At 41.3% G+C, this 17,810-nt stretch overlaps 1 protein-coding gene across 4 annotated transcripts in view; it reads right to left on the reverse strand.

The window, feature by feature from the left end:
• Positions 1 to 17,810, reverse strand: part of DDR2 (discoidin domain receptor tyrosine kinase 2) — a 246,942-nt gene that overhangs the window by 114,902 nt on the left and 114,230 nt on the right. The gene's annotated exons all lie outside the window — the stretch shown is intronic.

Consider the following 17,810-nt stretch of genomic DNA (forward strand, 5'->3'; position numbering starts at 1 on the left):
GACATCTTATAGTCAATCTATTACAATAAACATTAAGAACTTACTATGTTAGGTGCAGGGGGAGGTTTAAAGTTCAGATAAGATGGAATCCCAGATTTTCATCATGGAACTTATTGTCTCATGGGGATGTTAGGGGAAAAGTAACACACAAGCACAGATATCACATAGTATTGTATATTACAGCTAAGTGCGTTAGGAGTTAAGCTAAGTCCAATATGAGACCCAAGTGGGAAGGTCATTACCAACTGAGGGGGGAGTGGTAATCAAAGTAGGCTTCATGGCAGAGATGGCAATTGACTGAGTTCAGCTTTAAAGGATTGGTAGGAATTCAACAGGGAAAGAGAGGGAGAATGGACATTCCAAATATAGGGTACAACCTGAGCAAAGACATGAAAGAAGAAAACAGTGTATTCATGGAGAAGAAAATTGTTCACTGTGGCTGTGATATAAAGGGTGTGGAGGGGAGTAATATGAGATAAAGACTAGAAAGTTAGGGTTGCACCAAGTTATGGATGGTCTTGAGTGTGAGGCAGAAGATTCTGGCAATAGGGAGCTACTGAAGATTTTGGAGCAGAGAAGTGATATGATCAAATCCATGCATACGACACATTATTAGTATAAAGGATAGGTAGGAAGTGGAAGAGAGTGGAGGCAGGAAGAACTCTTAGAAGGCTCTTGTAATAGTGTGGATGGGCAGCAGTGAGAGCCTGTCCTAAAGGTACTGCAAATGGAGAGAGAAAGAAAGGAGATAGACCACTTATATAGGATTTAGAGCTGAGGACTCTAGATTGCATCATCTTGTCATTTTATAGATGAGGAAATTCAGGTTTATAGAGGGAAAGCGTCTTCTCTAAGATAAAATAGTTTGCAAATAGTAGCTGGGATTCCAGCCTAGGCCTGTGGACTCCAGATTCAATTCTCCTTCTACTATAGGTGCTGTCTAAATTTGTCAGGTTTTTAAATTAAGGGGTGACTATTCATGTTCCCAAAAGATTCTGTACCCCTGGGTCTTTTTCCCTTTTCTTTGATCTATTTGAAAGAGGAAAACATCTATGCACTGAGAATAGTATATGGAGTCTGAAGACCTAAGTTGGAATCCCAGCTGCTATTTGCAAACTATTTAATCTTAGGCAAATCATCTTTCCTCTACAGTCCTCATCAATCAATCAATTAATCAATAAACATTTATTAAGCACTAGCCTGGGCCAGGTACTGTGCTAAGCACTAGAGCTACAAAAAGAGGCAAGACAGTCCTGACCCCTAAGGACCTTACAATCTAACGAGGGAGACAAAATATAAAGATTGACCAATTCTGACTCTATAGGACTGATGATGAAACAAGCTACCCTTTGCTGACCGAGAAGTGATGGACTCCAGATACAGAATGATACGTGCATTTTCAGGCACAGCCAATGTGGGAATTTTTGTTAGATTATGCAGTTTTGTTATAATGACTTTTTTTTGTTTTCTTTTCTTTCAATGTGGGGAGAGGCAGGAGGAAGAAAGTATAAATCTTTATTAATCTAAAATACAAAATAAAATTTTTAAAGGATTCAGTGAAGCAATCTTATAAATAATGAGCTCTCCCAGTACATTTAAAAGATGATTCAATTTAGAAAAAAAAAAAATCAAGTTATACAAAACTTTTTCAGGAACACAGCTATTCCATAAAGCAAGCAACTATTCTGACATGAATACAGTCTCTATAAACAGTGCCTAATTTCCCAGCATCAAAAACCAGGGTCATTCTTTAGTGACCCCTCACTTTGCTAAGGAACAGAAATCTGAAACATTTTCCATCATACTAAGCTTGCAACAGAGGCTAAGAAGGAAGTACCAGTCCTTCTGGAAAATCAGCCATGACTTTCAGCTAGGGATTTTCTACCTCTGGGTTGATTCCTTCTGTCATTCATGAAACCAGCTTGGACCTTTTCTGGTGGAAAGAGTATGGAGGCAGGTGGGTATAAGTGAAATGAGTGCAATGGGAGATGGGGTATTATTTGTGGCTTGTTATTGAAACTGTAGTCTGTCTAATACATTCTGGGTTCTTTCTTAGGTGCTTCTCACTCAAATCTCTTTATTTTATACCCCTACCTGGAGTTTCATCAGAATTTGGCTAATTTTTCCATAAAGGCCCTCATGCATCCATTGAGACCAATAGAACACTGAATATGGTGGCAGGGGGAGGGTCACTTATTCTAACCTCAAAATGCAAAGGACTAGCACCAACATGTGCAATTGATCAATATACTTACCCTTCACTCCTCTGCCTTCCCTAGGAACCTGTATAGTCTCAGATGTACAATATCATGCTGATTGGTCTACTTCACGAGACCCCAACAGGGAAAGGACTTGGGGCTGCTGGAGAGTCAAACCATCCCCTCCTCGGGTTGGTCTGTACCTCTCAAGGAACTATATGAGATTCTAGATTTAAAGTACTGCTTTGGGTGAAGCCCACTTCAACAGACAAGAACTTGGTATGGTAGGTGCTTAATAAATGTGTATTAATTTGATTTGACTCGGCTTGATAAGGAGTCAAGAAACCCTACGTACTCAACATGCTTCAGAAAAGTAGTGGGTTATTCCTCTGCCCCAAGACTCCCTGTTGTGTTCATCCTTCTGTTCTACCTCTTTTCTTACTGGTCTCAACTCTTCCTTTCCTTCTGCAAATATGTCTCTCTCCTTCATGTGATTGCTGCTGCTCTTTTATGGGACGGCATGGCTGTGTTGGCCTCCTTCTTGGTCCTGATGGCTGTGCGGGTCACTAGTTCCCCATAAGTCCCTGCCTCCACCTGAAATTGGATACACATGGTTCCTTAAGAATTACATTTGCAAGACTGTCTCCAAGAAACTTAGGTCATGTCTGTGTGGCCCTTCCCTCTCTCTGACTTGTCGTCCTCAATTAGGACCTCTCTTTAAAAGGCTAAGTCCAAGGTCAGAGCTCAATTATGAACTTCAGCAGCAGTTACTAGAGAGAAACTCAGCTGATTTTCATTGCTGTTGCAATTCGTAAGCTAGGTATTTGAGCCAATGGCAGAAAAAGGGGTAACAAGAACCAAGAAAAAGTCAGGGTCACACCTTATTGAAGAGGTCATGTCGTGTTAAAGAGAAAGAAGGGTAAAGAGGAGCTGTTGGAGATCTACCTGGAGTATGGCTAGGCAATGTGAGAATAGGGGACTTTGCCAACATAGAAACAGCAACATGGGTGGGGCTGAATGTATACATGTATGTGCACATGCACATAGGCAAATGTATATGCAAATTACATTGCAAGTATGCCTTATTAATTCTATGCATGCAATGCAGTGATTTATGTGTGCATCTGCATGTGTGTGCATGCATGTGTTGATCCATGCATACTATATGCACATGCACATGTGTTCGTGTTTATGAATGCATATATGGTCAGTTTTTACATCTGGGCATAAGTGTCTATGCATATGGAAAGTGCATCGCAAGTAAGTGTGTACATGTATGTGTAAAAGGCATGTATACACTTGTATACATGGATGGATGTGCACTGGATATGGGTATATACATGCATGCACACATGTGAGTTGTAACTGTGCCTCTGCACACATGTATACACGTGCCTGTATCTCCTGGTGCATGTGGATGCACTTGCATGTGTCTGTGCCTGAGCAGGATTAGAGCTTGGCTGTGTTGTATGTGGGGAAGAATAGGAACATGTGATTTGGGGCCGTATGTTTTAATTCTGGGGGACAGGGCTTTTGAGGCTTGTTTTTCCTCCTCACTGAGTCATCTCCATTTCAGATTCAGCAAAATGAGAAGAGCAATCTTGGGAGTATTTAATATTTGGTAAATAAGTATTCAGAAATGAGCTCTGGTTTTGGCAAGGAATTAGCCCAAAAAACCATACACACACATAACTGTGCAATCCAAAATAATCCTCACTTTAAAAAATCCATTTCCCTGAGCCTTGCCAGAGCTTCCCTCCACTCCACAGGGAATCCGGGGAATCTTACTCAGCCTCCGCTCTCCTCAGGGAACCCCAACATGACACATCTAGGCCAAACCATTGGATGAAAAACCAACTCCTAGCTAGAGCTCCGAAAATCACCATTCAATAAATATTTATTATATGGGTTCTATGTGCAGCGCTAGGATGGCTCAGACGTGAGATCCAATTTCTCTTCTCAAGAAGCCCAGCCCCTCCTGAACTAGCACCCTGTGTTAGTAGTGAAGTGAGTACAAGAGGGATGAGCAGATGGAAGAAGATGCACCTGATGCAGTGTGGGAGAATCCCTGGGATTGCTCAATCCATGCCAGGGTTGTGGCAAAAACTGGAATGAGTCGGTCCAGTCAGCCTCTGGCACTTCTACCAGGCATGGCAGCTAGCCAGGGTAAAGGGGATTCCAATGGAAGAAACAGAGCTTCTGCATCATTGGTGAGACCAGAAGGACGAGATGATGATAATGATGATGATGATGATGATGATGATGATATTGGTAAAAAAAAAAAAAGCTACATGAACTGAGCAGTTTGAGGCAGTTTCCAGAGTATTAGGATACCTGGATTTTTTTCCTCTTGGGTTTTCATCATGGCGACTGGAATATTCAGATTATTGAGTCACAGGGTCACAGCCAGTGTTGCTCCAAAGTCCAGGCACAGCATACAGCAGAACAGGTGGGAGGGAATGCTGTTGACATTGGAGTCCAGATTCAGCTCAGGCCTGCCTGTCTATCCCCACTGGGCTCACTTTTCTATTCCTAGAGATGGGGTGTCCAACAACAAACACAAAGATGTGAAAACCTGTAACAGTAGGGCTGTCCCATGTCCATTCTGTTTCACCAGTCCCTAGCACGGTGCCTGGCACATATCTGGTACTTCATAAATGCTAGTTGGCTGCAACCTGTGGGGGCTGCAAAGAGACGGTAGTGCTGGAATGATCTGTGTTATGCCTTTTCTTACATGACATCACTTCTCTAGTGAATGCTTCTAATTCTTGTTGACTGATTGACTAATGGAGATCTCACTTTACATATCTGTAAACAGAGGAAACCAGCCCCCTGCAGGAAGGAAGTCAACAGGGTGGTTTAAGTAAGAGTTAGTCCCACTCGTCTCTCCCTACTCATAACAATGATCATGACCATATGACATCCCTATCCTCAGGGTTCCTTCTATCCTAGTTATCACTCCCCTCTACACACTCTGACAACAGGATTTATTTATAAGGAAAAAGGGTAATATAAAGAAATATCAATAATAGTATTGTAATGAACTGAAAGCATGCAGAAAAGGCTCTATATCCCAGATTTAGTGATGTCAAGTCATTAGGTCTTGATATGCTGCATCCCAGGGTATCATCATCATCATCTTTGTTGTTGTCGTTAACAACAGGCATTCGCACCAGGTGTCCCCAAAGCTTTAGTGCAATTTGAAGCTTTATTAATTTAAAACTGCACTAGGACTTTTGGGACACACTGTATAGTACTGAGGGGTTGGCAAAAGGCTTTTTGTGCATCACAATAACCCTGTGAGTCTGGTAGGGCAGGCATTATTATCTCCATTGTACAGATGAGTAGACTAAGGCTTAGACTACACCACCCTGCCTCCTCCTCAAATACCTGAAATAACCAGAAGATGTGATTATAGAGCTGCTGGTAGTGTTCTTTGAGATAGAATGGAGAAATTAAACAGCACCACAGACTCAGAGAAGGATAAATGAACTGATTTTCAACATAGGAGAGGATGGAGCCTGAAAATTATAGGCTGGTTACTTTAACTATTATTACTGGAAAAGTCTTAGAACACATTGTTAAAGGGGTGGTTTATGAACATGTAGAAAGGATGGTTGTGATCATGAAAAGCCAGCATGTCTTCATTAAGAACAGACCATACTGAACTAACCTCATTTTTTTTGGAGGGGGGGTAGTTATTACACTGGTAGGATCCTGGGAATCTTGAAGACCTAAATTTCATCAAAGCATTTGACAAAGTCTCTCATGTTATGCTGATGGACAAGATTGAGAGACAGGAATAGTAAAATGCAAATAATTGGGTTTATCCTTATTGGGCTACTGCAAGAATAAAATAAGCTAATGCATACAATGTTCTTAGCAAACCTTGACCGTTAGCTAGCATCGACATCAAAGAACATTAAATGAATTCAGATCCCAAGTCATTCGTTGGTCAACGTTAACTTGAAGGCCAATCCCTAATGGCGAGCACCCTGAGGACATGTGTAATTGAATGGTTTGTCAGTAACCTGAATGATGACATACATGGCTTGTCAAATTTACAGGTGCTGAGAGGAATACCTAACGTACTGGATCATAGGATCAGGATTCCTAAACAATTTTGAAAGGCTAAAACAATGATTAGAATTGAAAGAGATAAAAAACCTAAGAAGATTTGTATAAACTGATGCAAGTAGAATAAACAGAACCAGGAGAACAATTTATACAACAACAATAATGAAAAGATGAACAACTTTGGAAGACTGAGGAATTCTGATCAACGCAATGGAACCAAGAACGATGCCAGAGGCCTCATGATAATGATACACGCTACCCATCTCCAGATAGAGTAGGGATGGACTCAGAGTATAAGTCAAAGTATATATGTGGGTGTGGGTGTGTACACACGCACATATACACATACACGCGTGTGTGCTTTGTGTGTACATCTGTGTATACATGCATACATGGGACATGACTAATGTTGGAAAATTTTGCTTAACGGATTCTGCTTTTCTTGCTTTTTTCAATGGGAAGGGGTAGGAAAGAAAGATTTTATTATAATTTTATTTTCAGAACTGAAGATAAAATAAAATTGAATTAAAAATACCAAAAATGTATAAGATGAAATTTAGTAGGGATGAATGTAAAGCTATTACTTGGGTTCAAAAAAAAATCCATTTTACAATGACAGAATAACTGAGGCATTGTTAGAAAAAAAATTCAAATAAGGATCTGGGGCCTTGGGGAGGATAGAAAGCGCAATCTGGGCCAACAGTAGGACATATTTTTTAAAATGTAGCTCTATCAAAGGCTGCATTAAGAGTAATGGGGTACTATGCCCTAGTCAGGCTGTATTTGGGATTGTGTATTCTCTCTCAGTTACATTTTAGAAAGTGCATCAGCAAGCTGGAGGGTGTCCCCAATAGGACAACCTGTAAGTTAAAGATCCCCAATTACTTCAATTGCTATATACAAGGTATTACCTTGTGTGGAGATAAAGAGAAAGGGTCCCTGTTTCATTTCTCTCTTGTGAGTGACTCCATCTTAAAACTGATCTACATATCAGTGTAAATTGAACAAGCATGTTCATTTCTCTTCTCATCTTGAGCAATTCTCAATAGTATTGTCTAGATCCTCCACAGAGCCCTTTCTCTAGAGGTACTTTTATATTCAGGATCACCAGTACAACATAGCTTCCTGTTATTCCTTCTCATTAACACACAAAAGGCCCATTTTCCATTTTACAACTTCAACAAGAATGAAACGATTGGCAATAACAGCAAAGATAAGGTCTTGAATTATTCCAGACTTTACCACCGTGAAGAAGCTGCCTTCTCACCCTGGAACTTCCCTCTGTGCCTGGGCCCTTCCCACTCTACAACATCTCTCTGCCATTTGAGCTCCCTTCTTACATTAGTGAGTTACTTCTGGGGCCACTATTTTGGGACTGGTTCAGGTCACCCATATTTCATTTCCCTCGTGGCTATGCTTTTGATTTTCCACCCTTTGCCAACCAAGACCCATGTGGTTACCTCCTTTTCCACCCCAGCCCCTATTTTTCATCTGTTTACATGTTGTCTTCACCTACTAGGCCACCAGAAGCCTACCATTGTCTTTGTATCCCCACTGCCATATGCATAAGTGCTTAATTAATGCCTATTGCCTATTTTACCCATTTCCCAGCACTTTATTTCATTTGAACTACACAAATAACCACTTTCAAGAGTGTACAACCAGTACTTCTGTTATTTGGAGTACTGTTGAGTAGCTATCTTAATCTACCCCTTATGGGTATTTCATGTGCAAGGAAGAAACTGAAAAGAAAAAAAAAATCACAGTACCTAGTCCCTGAGGCTCTGTGGTTCAGCCACTTCTATAAAGACAAAGGTGATGAGATTGTGCTGATAGAGTATTATTTTTATTTCCTGAGCCCACAAACTCACCAAAACTTTAGAGTCTTAGTAGAAGAATCCACATCCTAGTCCAACTGCCTGAAGTCTTCCATTTTTTCTGGCAACATCTTTTCTGCCTAAGTCCCAGTTATCCCTGCCTCTATGTTTGGCCATGTTGGCCTCATAAAAAGTTAACTGACTTGTAGTTTTGTGAGTCACTTTCAGGATCTGGCAAGGCCCAGCAGGAGCCTATACCATCCCTCGGGGTGCTGAAACATCTGGCAATGGTAAAGCGACCTGAAGAACAAAGAAAATTAATTGATGGCCCCCAAAGAAGCCTGCCTTCGGTTCTCAAAAGAGATCTTTCTGCAGCTAAGTTTGGAACTGGATCCAAATACTGGAGTCTCAGCAGAACCGCCCAAGTGCCTTTTTGTTGACTCGTCTGGGCATGCAGAGGAGGCAGAGGCTCAACTAGCAGCTGCACCACTAACTGGCCAGATGCCCATCAGATAATACCAATCCAAGGGTAATCCATTGCTTTCTGGGACAGTCAGCTGAAGGGAGAATTTTCGGATTTCAGAACCCCACACATTGGTTGGAATGGCCTTTCCATATCTTCAACCCTTTCATCTTCTTCAGTGAGACTTAAGGAAAGGGAAAGTATAGTATAATACATATATACATCTATGCATATTACATATATATTATATATGTGTGTGTATGTGTATATGTGTACATGCATATGTGTGTATATATAGCATAAGTATGTGTGTGTGTGTGTGTGTGTGTGTGTGTATAATATGACCACTGCCCAAGCAGCTGGATTCCAAACAGTTTCAAGTTGACAGCTAATGGAATGTCAGAGAACATTTTCTTCTTTTTTTGCATATTGCAATATTTATTTGTGAAACAAATATTTCTTCAGTGCAGAGGACATTAGCAGGTGCTAACAAGGATGCAAAGATGTATAAGACCCAGTCTTTAACCACAAAGCTTTGACATTTCAACATTAGCACGAAGTGATCACCTGATGTTTGTCTAATTTAATTATAGTCTTAAGACTGTGAGAAAAGATCTATAAAAGTCTAGTAAGGGATATGAGGCATGTACAACATACACAGTGGCATGCATAAGTGATAAAAATGGCATAGTGAAAGTACCCTAGGAGTATTGACTGGGAAATTAGAAAACTTTCTAAGGGAGGTGGCATTTGACATGGGACCTCTAGGAGACGTGAGAATCCAATAGGCAAAGGTAAACAAGGGAATGTGGCATGAATATGGGAGTATGAAAGCAGAAAACAAATGAGCAGTCCATTTTGGTCACAGTATAAGGTAACAGAAAGGGAGTAGTGGAAATAAAGCTGGAAAAACAGATGGCGGCCAAGGATCCTTAAGCAGCTTGACAGCGCTCAAAGTCTGTTTGGTCACTCTTCACTAGGATCATAGCATCACAATTATTCTGAGCCCTCACTTAGGAAAATTTCTAGCATTCAGATAGAGGTCTGTCTCACTAACTTAATTTACATCTATGTCTATGTCTAGCTAACCCCAGACTTCTAGTGGCTAACGAAATATTCAAATAACCAAAACTATCACTCTAAAGAAGGAGTATATGTCAACATCCTTTATTAGGAGAGGAAGCTGAGGGAAGAGCTGACCTTTTCTTGGGACTTTCCCCTGATGGAAGTCAGTCTTTTGCTCTTTATCCTTGAGGGCCAATGGCTCTCTTTTATCTCTCTTCTCTACCTCAGCTCAGTCCTAGGCTGCTGGTTCTTTCTGACTCAGTTCTACTTGTCCCTCATGCCTTCTTTCCCACTGACAGAACTTCAGAATTTCTCCTTTGTTGTTTACTGACTCCTGCTTTCATATAAGCTCCCCAAAGTATGACCAAGCCCTCCAATCTCTTTTAGATTCACTTTTGTGGAGACTCAAGGAATTTCAAGGGGCACAAGCATTTCAGCAAACATAAACAGGGTTGGCAGACTGATGAAGTGGGAGGAGCAATGGAGCTCGAGTCAGAAGGTTTAAGTTTGAATCCCAGCTCGTTAACTCTTTGACATTAAATAGGACACTTAACCACTCTTAGCCTCAGTTTCATTATCTGGAAATTGAGGGGGTTGGAACAGTTGATCTCCCAACTCTTACTCCTAAATATAGGCTGCAAGGTAAGATCTATACTTTCCCAAGAGCCATCAGTAGAAAACCCAATCTAGCTTTCATTCCCCATGACTTTACAGGGATAGTAGGAAAAAATGGTGGATGGCATAGGCCCATTGGAGAATGGACTTAAACTTTCATCACCTCCCAGCACCCCCCCACACCGGACACTAAGAATGAAGGTTATCAGTCTTCACAGACTCAAGGACATATATCCAGAGATACATGTATTAAAAAAAAAAAACTATACCCCCCATATGCACATAAATATTTATAAAAAGTCTTTTAGTAGTGGCAAAGAACTGAAAACTAAGGGGGTGCCCATCAATTGGGGAATGGCTGAATAAATATAAATGTATTGGAGGACTATTTCAGTATAAAACAAATCAAATCAATAAGCATTAATTAAGTGATCATAGTACCTACTATGTACCAGGCTTTGTGCTAAGCACTTCACAAACATTATCTCATTTGATCCTCACAACAGCCCTGCAAGGTAGGTGCTAAGATTACATTTACTGTTGAAGAAACTAAGGCAGACAAATATGAAATGACTTTCCCCCAGGTCACGTAGGTAGTAACTGACTGAGGCTAGATTTGAACTTACATCTTCCTAATTCCAGGCTGCGTGCTCTATGCACTGTGGCACCACCCAGGCACCACATATTATGTATCAGGAACTGTGCTAAATGCTGAGATTAAAAAGAAAGGTAAGAACAATCCCTGACCTCAAGGAGCTCACATTCTGATGGGAGGAGATAGCATTCGAACAACTACGTACAAACAAGAAGTACCCAGGATAAATCGGAGACATTCATAGACCGGAGAGGGAGAGAGTTGATGCAGCAAAGCCAACCAGCGGCCTATTGCAATAGTCCAGGCATGAAATGATGAGAGCTTGCACCAGGGCGGCAGCAGTGTTAAAGAAGAGAAGAGCATATATAAGAGATGTGTGAAGGTAGAATGAACAGGATTTGACAGCAGAGTGGATACATGAAAGAACAGTCTAGAATAACTCCTAGGTTGTGGGGCTAAGGGATCAGAGGTGCCCTTGCTAGTAATAGCGAAGAAGAGGGGAGGATTTCAGAAGAGATTTCGAGTTTGTTTGGGACATGTAGAGTTTAAGATGTCTACGGGATATCCAGTTCAACATATCCAAAGGGTAATTGGTAATGCAAGGCTGGAGGTCAGTGGAAAGATTAGGGCTAGACAAGTACATATGAAATTCATCTGCATAGATGTGATAATTAGATCCATGGAAGCTGATGAGATTACCAAGCATCATCAAAAAAAAATCAAGCAAGCAAGATGGAGGAGAGAAAAGGATACAGGACAGAGCCTTGGGTGACATCCATGACTTGGATGAAGATCCAGCAAAGGAGACTGAGGAATGATCAGACAGGTAGGAAGAAAAGCAACATCGTGAAAACTTAGAGAAGGAGAAGAGGGAGGCTGACAATGTCAAAAGGTGCAGAGAGGTCTACACAGCTGAGGACTGAGGAAGAGCCATTACATTTGGCAATTATGAGATCATTGGTAACTTTGGAGAAAGCAGTTTCACTTGAATGATGAAGTCAGAACCCAGCTTGCAGAGAGTTAAGAAGATGGTTAGTGAGGCAGCTATTGTAGATGTCTTTCTCAAGGAGTTCAGCCAGAAAGGAGAGGAGAGAGAGAGAGATGGGATGATAGCTAGTGGGGATGGGTGGATCAAGTGATGGTTTTTTAAGGATGAGGGAGACATGGCATTTTGTAGGCAGTAGGGAAACTGGTCATAGAGACTGAAGATAAGTGAGAGAAGTGGGGAACATAGAGGGATGGATGCTAGAGAAAATGGAATGGAATAGGATCATGGGTGCAGGTAGAGATGTATATCTCAGCTTGCATGAAGTTGCTTAGCACTTTAAATTTTACAGAGTGTTGTACATGTTATCTCATTTGATCCTCACAACATACCCTGGAGGGTGACTGCTACTATTATCCCCATTTTACAGATAAAGAAACTAAGGAACAGAGAGGTTAAGTGATTTGCCCAGTATCACACAGCTAATAGGTATCTGAGTTGGGATTTGAATGCAGATATTCTTGACTGCAAGTCTAGCGTTTTTATCCACCATACTACCCAGCTGCCACCTAAATAAAAGTGATACAAGATATGGTTTCAGAGAAACTTAAGATGATTTGTATGGACTGATAGAGAATGAAATTAACAGAACCAAAAGAACACTTTTTACAATAACTGCAATATTGTAAAGACAAACAATTTTGAAATTTCTCTCTTAAGAATTCTAATCCACAAAATTCCCAATGAGGATTCCAGAGGACCAGTGATAAAACATGTGCTCACCTCCTGACAGACATGCAATGGACTCAGGGTACAAAATGAGAAATACTTTTTCACATGACCAGTGCAGAAATTTGTTTTGCTTGAGAGTGTGTGTGTGTGTGTGTGTGTGTGTGTGTGTGTGTGTGTGTGCGTGTTGTAAAAGTTTTGTTTTCATTTTTTTTCTAATTGGGGGGAGGGATTCTTGTTAATTGAAAATATTAATTAGAAAAATAATTCTGTCCCATCTTTCTGGTTCTTCTGGCTTCCAAATCCCATAAAATAACATTTCTCAGGCACTCACTTTTACTGTAGAAGTAATCATTATGGTAGGTCCAAGAATCTTGGAATCCTTTTTCTATCCTACTCCATTATCTGTCCTATATAGGCCTTTCTACCCTTACTCCTCAATCCAGTTTTTCCCTTCACACCTGTAACATTCATGGGGCTTTGCCAAAATAATCCCACTCTTAACCATCAACAGAAATTTATTCTTTCCCACTACCCTTTGTGCATGCCTCCTTAGCACTGCTGACTGGACATTCCCTTCCCTGTTTCCTTAGCTGGCAACCTCTGAAACCAATTGGTGTAGAAAATGTAAGTTTATTTAAGGCTATTAAACATCTGCAGACTCCATCTCCATTAAGAAATTTTCCCCCTGAGTCACCAAATCCTTGGCTTTTATTTTTTAATCTATATAAAGAGCCTTGTCTTTCTCCTCCTGCCAGGATCACTGCTATCCACATCCCAGCCCTTGCTTTGATAGGTTACCAGCCTCAAGACTCCAGATCTCTTGGCCCCAAATACTAGGCAAACCTTTCCCTCCCATGCTGCTTGTCAAAATCCCAGCCTTGCATGCTGAACGTTCCGAGGCCAGTCTCTTTTTCACCCTCCCTCTGTCTCCCACAGGAATGTTCAGATGTAGCCTAGAGAATTAGGCAAGATGAAGAAAGAGAATACCCTGATTATATGTCTTTTTAATGGACAGTGGGGTCCCCTGCTGCCAGTAATGGTTACTGAGGCATCAGTCTCTGCTATAATGAGGATAGAGGAGACAGTCTCTCTTTCTGTGTCCCATAAACTTGCAGCTCCATCAAGATGTTCTTCTTGTATGTTCCAATAATAGTTCACATATAGCATTTTATGAAATATTCTACCTGCAATAACTCAGTAAAGTACATTACACAAATAGTAGCATTTCCATCTTAGGGGTGAGGAAGCAGAGGCCTAAAGAGATAGGATGACTTGGTCAAAGTCAAAAAAAAGTCTCAGAAGAAAACTCTGATTCTATATTTAATGGCCTTTCATGTTCCTGCACTGCTCTCCCTTCTTCGTTGATCTCTCCCTTTTCTGAACATCTGTGATAATTCAAGACAACATACTGTTTGTAGAGGAGTCTCCATCACCTGGCAGAGTGCCTAGCACATAGTAGGTACTTAATAAATGTGCCTTGCACACCATCAGTGCTAGGGAGGTACTGGGAAGACAAGGACAAACATCAATCATTTAAAAAGTATTCATTAAGTACTTAGCCTTCAAGGAGTTTATATAATCTAGATAGGAAGAGGAGAAAGAAAGAAAGAAAGAAAGAAAGAAAGAAAGAAAGAAAGAAAGAAAAGAAAGAAAGAAAGAAAGAAAGAAAGAAAGAAAGAAAGAAAGAAAGAAAGAAAGAAAGAAAGAAAGAAAAGAAAGGAAAGGAAGGAAGAAAGGAGGGAGGGAGGGAGGGAGGGAAGAAAGAAAGAAAGAAAGAAAGAAAGAAAGAAAGAAAGAAAGAAAGAAAGAAAGAAAGAAAGAAAGAAAGAAAGGAAGGAAGGAAGGAAGGAAGGAAGGAAGGAAGGAAGGAAGGAAGGAAGGAAGGAAGGAAGGAAGGAAGGAAGGAAGGAAGGAAGGTGAGAGAAAGAAAGAGAAAGAAAGAGAGAAAGAAAAAAGAGAAAAGGAAGGGAAGGGAAGGAAGGAACTACAGAAAGGTGGCTAGATAGAGATAAAGAATAGATATGGACAGAAAGATAGAGACAGAGATGGGTAACATAGTTGACATAAATGACATAGATGTAAATATGTACAAAATGCACACAAGATAAATGGGACAGGGAAGCACTATTAGCTAGGAGAGATCAGGAAAGGCTTCATATAGAAAGAAGCCTTCTTGTATATCTCCTACAATGTACATAATACTTCAGCTCCTTCCAAAGATTCAGGATTTCATTGGGGTGAGCATTCCCTCTACTCATGAAATCATGACTTCTTCACATCTGAGTAAACAGTCTTCCTGAATTTCTGTAGCCAAAACTTCATTTGGAGGGGAGCCAGCCTCCTGTTGTAGATGGGCCTCTTTGCACTAAACTCTACGATTCCTTAGTGTATAAACCCGTGGGCTGCCATTGGGCCTTCATCCAAAGTCTCTCTGGCTATTTAGGGTAAACCTGTGCTGCACTTTGAAAGCAACCCTTGTACAGCCTTTGAGAACCCAAGGTTACTCACTTCTACTCTGCCCCATAATAACCAAGGAGGAGTTAGGTGGAACCCAACAGTGCTCAATAAATGCTTGTCTGCCAATTCTTTCATCAATTTCTGCTAGATTGGGTTTCTAGGAGCCTACCTCACCCATCCCTTACTACTCTAGGCACTATTTACCTAGAAAGGCAGTGTGGTCAGCTGAAAAAGTGCTGGATTTGGAGTCAGAGGACCCAGGGCCAAATTCCAGCTCTACCAATGGGACCACGGGCAAGGCATGACTTCATGGGCTCTCAACCTGCTCATCTGTAAAAGAAAAGGATTGAGCTACAAAACCTCTAAGGTTCCTCCCATCTCTAAATCTACAACCCAAAGTTAAAGATCTAGCAATGATTCAGTATCTGAGTATAATGCAGATCTAAAACACAAATTACCTTGATCTCTAGACATCTGCATTAGAACACAGCCCCACTGTCTTTTGAATAAAGATCAGAACCTTGGGATAGAAAGATATACTGCCCAAACATGGCATCTATTTATATCAAATCGCCAAAGATGGGAATCCAATTTGAATAAGGATCACCCTTCTTTTGTTCCCTTCCCACTCCCCATCTGAATTGTTTCCAATCAGCTGGCCCAGACATGTTCAGTGACACGGAATTCAATTCAATAAGGAGTTATTAAGCACTTACTACAATATGTACAAAGAACTGTAGTAGGCTGTGAGAGTAAAAAGGAGAAAGAAAAACAGTCCCCATCTTGGAGATTACATCGTAGAAGGGAGAGACAAGAAGAACTCAAGTAAATAAATATAAAGTACACACAAAGTAATTTCAAGAGGGAGGGAATGAATGAAAATATATATATATATTTATAGTGTGTCCTATGTACCGGGCTCTTTGTTTGGTGCTGGGCATAAAAGGATAAAGATCTGATCTATCCTCAAAGAGTTTATATTCTAATAGGGACTGACAATACACACAAGAGTCCCATAGCCAAGGAGGGAGTTTTGGTCCAAGAAGTCACAAGGATGGTGAATGGAGCCACAAGCCAGCTGACTGTCACATGCTTTCCAGAAACAGTGGTAGCATTGCCTTGATTACTATTCCAAGAACAGGAGGTAGAAAAAGGTCTGGAGGGGTGATATGTGTGTGCAGCAGCAGAACAGATGGTCAAATGCTTAGGCAGGTGATGGTGGATGGTTGCAGGGGGTATGAAGCATGACCTAAGGCTGGTGAGATATTGTGGTTTAGATGGGTTTGTAAGCATTCACTAGCCCTCCAGTCAGGATGCCTCTGTACCAAGATGAAATTCCAAAGCTAAGTGGATAGATTAACTTCCCCAGAGAAGTATGCTAATAACTAGAAAAGGATTCAAAAGAAAAAATTTTGTTTAGGAAGTGATGCCTGAGTAGTGCTTTAAGGGAATTAGGAATTCTACAAGGCAGTGAGAGCACTTCAAAAGAAAGGGGGAAAACACCTGTGCAAATGTTCGGAGGTGGTAGATGGAATTTCATGTCCAGGAAACAACTATTCAATATTTGGTCATTGAATATGTGTTAATAGGGTAATGTGATCAAATCTGTGAGGGCAAAGATTACAACTGGGCAGCTCGCAGCTTACTTGTTTACATCTGGGTCAACCTTTTTACACACATACAATGAACACAAACACACAGAATGAGAACTGGTTTTGCTCACTACAACACAACACAACAGAGCTAACATCAGAACATCCCTGATCTGAAACTTGCCGTGATTTCCCTTCCAGCCCAGGCTCGCTCTGAAGAGAGAGCATTGATTGACTGCTTTAACTATCACAAGACAATAAGGTGCCTGGGGCTCATCATCTTTTCCTTTCCAGCCCACAGAGGAGAGAGCTACCCCAGGACCCAGGCAAAAGGCTCAATGGAAGCAGGAGCCCACAAAACCCATGACAATGATCCACTGGTACACGAAAACCACCAGGGCTCTTGGGAGCTAGTGAAAGGGAGGGACACAATCGGGTCACACTGGGACAAGGATACCCCAGCTTCACTGGGAATAGGGGGAGATGCCTGTGGGTCCTGGATTGTGAGAGCTGAGCCACTGCCAGGCCTGGGGCTGCCAGAACCACAGTGACCTCCCACCCCCGGGATCACCAAGGAAGTCCAGCCAAAGGTCTCCACAGAAAAGAGACTCTGCTCCGTTTGGGCTCTGGCAGGAATCCGTGTAGGCTGACAACAAACACCACCACAGCATCCAGGGGCCAGGATAACTTCTCACTCACTCTGGGGAGAAAGGAGGGCATTTGAGCAACCCCCCAGCTCTACAAGGTTATGTGAAAAAAAGGCCTTTCGAGATAAGCCAGGGCCTGGGTCTATACAACCTGGCACAGGGCCATATGGCACACGTACTCGATCTCAGAATAGTTTGGATAATCTAAGAACAGGTTTCTTAAATTATATTTTATATGTTTTTTTGTTTGTTTTTTGGGTTTGCTTTTTAATCTGTGCCCAGGGTTCCCCTAGGATTCCTTGAATCAGGGTGAATTCAGTGGACATCATGCTTTGGGGGGAGTCCCCTCATTTTTAGAACCTGGACAGTAACAAGGAGGGGAAAGAGGGTTCTATTATTTACTAGTTGGGCCCCAATTTCCCCATCTGAAAAATGATAAGATTAGGCTAGAATGAGCTCTTGGCCTCCGATCCCATGAGGTGAATCCCACAAGCTGTGGTTCATATGCATATAATCAGTCTTTAAACCGCTGCACCACGAGAAAAAAAGAAGTCATAGAAGATTCGC

This window comes from Phascolarctos cinereus, unplaced genomic scaffold, assembly GCF_003287225.1.
Source record: "Phascolarctos cinereus isolate Bilbo 61053 unplaced genomic scaffold, phaCin_HiC Scaffold_5;HRSCAF=322, whole genome shotgun sequence".
Taxonomy (NCBI): domain Eukaryota; kingdom Metazoa; phylum Chordata; class Mammalia; order Diprotodontia; family Phascolarctidae; genus Phascolarctos; species Phascolarctos cinereus.